The sequence below is a fragment of the Hyaena hyaena genome, unplaced genomic scaffold (assembly GCF_003009895.1).
Source record: "Hyaena hyaena isolate Hyena2069 unplaced genomic scaffold, ASM300989v1 scaffold_1559, whole genome shotgun sequence".
In the NCBI taxonomy this organism is placed as follows: domain Eukaryota; kingdom Metazoa; phylum Chordata; class Mammalia; order Carnivora; family Hyaenidae; genus Hyaena; species Hyaena hyaena.
This window is the reverse complement of record NW_024082192.1, coordinates 76,122-82,509: the sequence shown is the minus strand read 5'-3', so window position 1 is coordinate 82,509 and position 6,388 is coordinate 76,122.

Sequence of the window (6,388 nt, the reverse complement as noted above, 5' to 3'; positions counted from 1 at the left end):
GGGCTTTGCTAAAATCTGTGGAAAAGATAATCATCTGGAATCAGACATGCACTAATTTGTTGCTATGAGTGTGCTATCTTTTGTATTTCTACAGACATGGATTTATTGAGAGTATTTCAGTTAATTTAGTAAAGGTAGCCCAATGTGTCAGTCGAAAGTCAAAGTTATGCCTGGTGCTAATATTGGGTTATTGATGGTTGTTTCTTATGTTCTCTGGCACTTTCTTAGAAATATTAGTACTTTTCATCAGTCAGGTGAAAATTTTTTTGTGTGACTTGGTGAGGCAAGTGTCAACTTGTGTCTTATGGTTCTGTCTTCTCAAGAGAATACTGTTCTTGCCTCTCTTGCATGAACGTGTAAATTCTTCACATTCACCCATCAAAAAAAACGACTAATAAGGTAGACTGCATGCTCATTTTACTTAGTGCTAAATTGTTTTTCCTGGTCTCTAAAGAATGGATGATAATTAACTGTCTTTAAATTTAACACTTGAGAAGTGCTCAGGGGGAAAAAAATGCAGATTTAGGTTTTACAAAAAAATAATTCTTTTACTGTATCTTCTTGTCTTCTCAGTGAATAGGCCAGGACAATTTACATTTTCAAAAGGCTTTCGACTTTGGTTTAAATAACAAAGGTTAGACAGAGTGTTGTGACCCTTTCTGCATGATTTGGTACAGTCTGCCCCAGTGATAGAATTTCAGCCTTGGGAAAAAAAAAATCTACAGAGAAAGTAGCTACAATGTAAGGCAAATAAACTAGAGTGTAGAGCTAATTGCTTTAAATATGCAGCATTCTTATAAAATTACCTTCTGTCCCTCTCTTTCTCTCTCTCTCTCAAAAAGAAATAAACTTGAAAATAAAATAAAATAGGGGCGCCTGGGTGGCCTACTCAGTGGGGCGACCGACTTCAGGTCATGATCTCACAGTTCGTGGGTTGGAGCCCTGTGTGGGGCTGTGTGCTGACAGCTAGCTCAGAGCCTGGAGCCTGTTTCAGATTCTGTGTTTCCCTCTTGCTCTGATCCTCCCCTGCTCATACTGTCTCTCTCTCTGTCTCTCTCTCTCTCAGAAATGAATAAAACATTAAAAAATAAAATAAAATAAAATAAAGTAAAATATAAAATAAAATACTCATTTTCCAAAGACCTGCGTTCCCTCAATCAATGCAACCAGAAGAGAGCAAACTATTTTGGTTAATCAAGACACATTTTCTTACCATCATATTGTTTTACTCATTACCTAATAACACTAAATATAATTTTCTTTTTGTAATATATATTTATAAGGTTTCCTTTAAAAAAATTTTTTTAAATGTTTATTTTTGAGAGACAGAACATGAATGGAGGAGGAGCAGAGAGAGAGGGAGACACAGAATCCGAAGCAGGCTCCAGGCTCTGAGCTGTCAGCACAGAGCCTGACACGGGGCTTGCACCCAAGAGTGGTGAGATCATGATCTGAGCCGAAGTCACACATTTAACTGACTGAGCCACCCAGGTGCCACCCCAGCATCTGGATTTCAACTTCCAGCCTCCAGAAACGTGAGACAATTTCTGTTGGCTAACCCACTCAGTTTGTAGTACTTTGTTACATACGACAGCTCTAGGAAACTAAAACAGTACATTCTTTTCAAGTTTATGTAAAAACCTTTCATTTTAAAACTGTTTACCCAAAATTTTATATCATTGTAATTTTTAATTCTTTAAAATATCAGTTCATAATGATTAGTGCTTTAGAACTGTTTAAACATTGCTTAAACATATTTATAGACATGACATTTTTTCCTGGCCTTTCTTCCCTGATACTTGCCTTGTCCTGTTAGGATCATTCCTTTCGGGCCAGTTATTCCCTAAGTCTCTTACTGACTTCTCTCTCTCTAAACAGTTCATGTGAGAATTCCTATCTTGTCCACCTCCTCTTTCCCTTGGCCATCTTGTTTACACATCAACTACTTCCATGTACCTGTGTAGATATATAGTCGATGTGTTAGTAGCTCTCCTGGAGTGGGGATAACCCCTAACACTGACTCATCTAATGCAGTGACAGCAAGGCAAGACCAAAGATGTCACTAAATATGAACGTAGCCATGGGACCCAGCACCAGAAGCATTTGAAGAATGGAGGAGAAATCGATTTTGAAATGTACATAACTGAAAATTCTTCTCATATTGAATGAATAACATGTAATTAGAGAATTTCATTCTCAAGTAATAGAAGTTTTCTCTATATACAAAGGGGCATATACAAAGATAAGCACATCATATCATTTTTTGGTGGCAATTACACAAAATAGAATATATCAGAATTCCTGTGTTAGTAGGGCACAAACTTATAAAACCAATGAGTATATAAGTAACCACTCCTATGTGAAAGAAACTTGAGATTTCTCCCAAATTGGAAAACAACCTCTAAACTTGTATGATATTCCATTAACAAGTTATAATGCTACAAATATTTTTTAAGCAAGTGATTTTTTTAATTGACCATGCTAGCAAAAAATAGAATTTTCCTTTTATTATTTTTATAGAAGATGATATTACAGGGGTGCCTGGGTGGCTCAGTCAGTTCAGCATCAACCTGGGCTCAGATCATGATCTCATAGTTCATGGGTTTGAGCCCTGCATCAGGCTCTGTGCTGACAGCTCAGAGCCTAAAGCCTGCTTCAGATTCTGTGTCTCCCTCTCTCTTTGCCCCTCCTCCACTCATGCTTTGTCTTTCTCTCTCTCCCTCAAAAATAAATAAATACATAAAATTTTAAGAAAATTATATTAAAACACTGTGATTTGAAGAACAGGTCAAAGAGCACACAGTCACAAATATCAGGAAAGAAAGATTATGAAGTATGTTAGACATAAATAATATAAAAACATTATGTTGTTTTCTGGACTTGGTTATGTTTAAGGAATTTGTTAGCTTTTTAAAATTTGTAATTTGTTATTATTTCCTTTCTCATTCTAAGCAAATGTTGCTTTCATATATAATTCTATGTTTATGATTTTGTATTTTACAAACCATATAAAGACATCCTTTAAAAAACAAACTAAAGGTATCCCAGCTTAGTATCTCAAGCTTGATCTCAAATATGGCTTTTTTGACATTACCTGACATGAGGAGGGCAGAAGAGAGAAAATCAGAATTGAAAAAAAAAAACAGTAATTTTTTACCAATTGTGGTTAAAATACCTTACTTTGTGCATTTCACCAAAAACAAAACAAAACAAAACAAAACAAAACAAAAACATCTGATGATGTGAACTCATTGTTAGATACTCTTCCAGGGTCTTAGAAGGGGTTCATACGGTTGAAACTTGCCAGTAAATCCTTCTTTCCCCCCCGACTATCAGCCCATTTTCTCCGTAATTGCATGGCGATAGCTTCAGTTCCTCATTAAACACATTTTGCAGGGCATTTAGTACGTTTCAGGCTCTGTGTCTAGATGTCGGTGTAGTCATGGTGAATAAGACAAAGTCCATGCTCCCATAGAGCTTTTCTGTCAGGTGGGGAGGGAGGGAAGAGCCAATTAGCAAGTAAATACACAAATAACCGAGGCTAATTTAGGTAGTCAGGTAAGCAATGCTGTAAATGAAATAGATGATAAAGATGACTAGGCTATTGAGCAACTTGAGAACATACTAGCAGGTGATTCTAAGAAGACGATATTCTGAGAAAGCATAACAAAATAAACATAAACCATCACCATAAATGCTTGGGGAGAAATTATTTTAAAGAGAGTAAATACTAGATTCAAACATGCAGGAGGGGAAGGGTGTGGCATGTTCAAGGAAGGTGATGCCCGGCTAGAGCAGGGAGGCAGAAAATGGTAGGGAATGAGGAAGGAGAGGCAGCCTCATGGTAGACTTCCAAGGCAGGATTAGTAAGGTCAATGAGTGTTAGTCTAATTGCAAAAGGCTGTTCCTTCCTGAACTTTCCCAAGACACTTCAAATGTAACGTATTTAAAACCAAATTCATTATCTTTCGTCCACAAGTATGTTTATGCTTCTACATTGCACATCTCATTTCATGAAATCGTCTCCTCCCAGTCACCCTACCTAAAATAAATTTCCTACTCTGCCAGGTAATTCTTCCCTGATTTCCAAATCTCATCTATTACTGAATCTTATTTGTTGATTCTTTCTCATAAGTATCTCTCATCATGTACTCGCTATTCTGGTTAATCATCTCACCATTTCCCCTGGAGTTGTGTCACCTCATTTCCCTTTTAGAGACCCACTGCTTCTGTTTTTTGGGGTTTTTTTAATGTTTGTTTCTGAGAGAGAGAAAGACAGAGCATGAGCAGGGGAGGGGCAGAGAGAGAGAGAGAGACACAGAATCTGAAGCAGGCTCCAGGCTCTGAGCTGGCAGCACAGAGCCCGACACGGGGCTCGAACCCACAAACTGTGAGATCATGACCTGAGCCGAAGTCGGATGCTTAACCAACTCAGCCCCCCCAGATACCCCCCTCCCACACACACTGCTTCTGGTTTTATTTCCTTGAGTTAGTCTTTACAGGGCAAGTCTTCATGATCTTTGTCAGCAATGATTGGTCACTTCCCTCTGATGTTAAAGCCTCCTAATGGTTCGTCAGGGCACAGATAAGAAAGTCTACACCTTTAGGCATGGAACGCAAGGTCCTTTAGGTCTGGCTATTGCTTACAACTCCAGTCTCCAACCTGTCACACAAATTAATTCTCCAACAAAACCTAACGACTTCCAATTTCCTTTATGTTCCCACTACTTCAAACCCTTAGCACATGCTGTTTCTGACATTTGGAATGACTCATCCCATTACATCCCCTGCTGTGTTCCTGCAAAATTCATCCTTAAAAGCCTAGGTTTAGTGTCCATATTTTGTGGTAACGCTTCTTTTGGACACTCAAGCTTTCTCTCCCCGCCACACGCTGCCACCACCACTTGACCTCTCATTGCCTCTTTGTTTCTGCTGCATTTACACATAGAATAATTTTGGAACGATGGTTTCCCCCCGTTGATAGCCTTTAGAATGATTTGATCCTGTGCCTCAAGCAATGTGATGAGGAACCCACAGAACTTGTGCCTGAACGGTACAACTATTGATCATAAGAGTGAAATGTTAGATACACAGAGAATTTAAAGATCATTAAGATGATCCCTTCACATTATACAAATGAAGACACTGATAACCAGAAAGGTTAAGCAGCCAAGGTCACCATAACTAGTTGTTTTGTTGTTGTTGTTGTTGTTATTGTTGTTTTTATGGAGCCCATAATAACTTCAAATTTCCTGCCCGCCAAGTTTTTGACTGGGGCTTTGAGCACCATTGGGTACTTCCTCTCTCATCTCCCATATTTACGTTCATGGATGATACCATCAGTGGAAAGCTGATAGGTAGCTGTGGATGTATTTACTTCATGTATATGAAGCACTCTATCAACATTTGTGAATGAATGAAACAGAAGGCTGGAGTGTGTAATTATCTAACTGATACAGCAAACAACCGAGTGTTACTATGAGTTCACATATTACTTCACTCATTAATTCTTTAGTCAAACACTAATCACCTTTAATATGCAGAATGCCATACTTAGTGTTGAAAATGGAGACAAATAGAGAATACAGGATGCCCTTTGCACACCAGAAAGTCACACAGAAATAAAACAAATGATCATAATATTAAAACAAAATTAGAAAAGGTGCACTGAACATGTGAATAAATCAAGTTGTACATGATTTTGGAAGTCTCTTAGGAAAGAGCCACCAACTTCTTTAGAGAAAATTGCATTTGAGCTATACATTTGTTCATTCATTTATTCATAACAAGCACTCAGCTTGTTAATAACAATTAAAAAGAGAGGCAAGTAAAGGATAAATCTGAAATAAATACTTCATCAGTGTTGTTTTCAGTGACAGCCTGAATTAATCTCATTGATAATGCTGCCCTGTTTACCATACCATGAAACCAGAGTTAAGATAGGTCAGTGATAGCCATATGCCTAAAAAATTTAGGATTATTTTAATTTTTAAAATCTTAGGTTTTATTAGTTTAGTCTTGAGTGTTTCAGCTTTAAAGTTTAATTTTGATTTTCTTTCTGTGGTCTCTGATTTTGGAGCAAGTCCAGAATTCATTTCTGATTTCTCTCTACCGATGTGAGCAACATGCTGATTTTCTGGCCACAAGAATGTTGCTCTGATGAGTTCTACAAAAAAATGGCTTGGGAAATTAAAATAAAATAAAAATTTTCTTCTGCTCTTGTAATGGGACTGTATCCTATTTCACAGTTTAACAAATCCTGACAAACTTTTTATTTCATTTGGTTTTTCATATCTGTTTGCTTGGTCTGTGTCCAAAGGTAAATATATATGTGTGCAAACCCCTTCTTACTGTAGATCTTAGTCATCCAAACCCATGGATTTTTGGC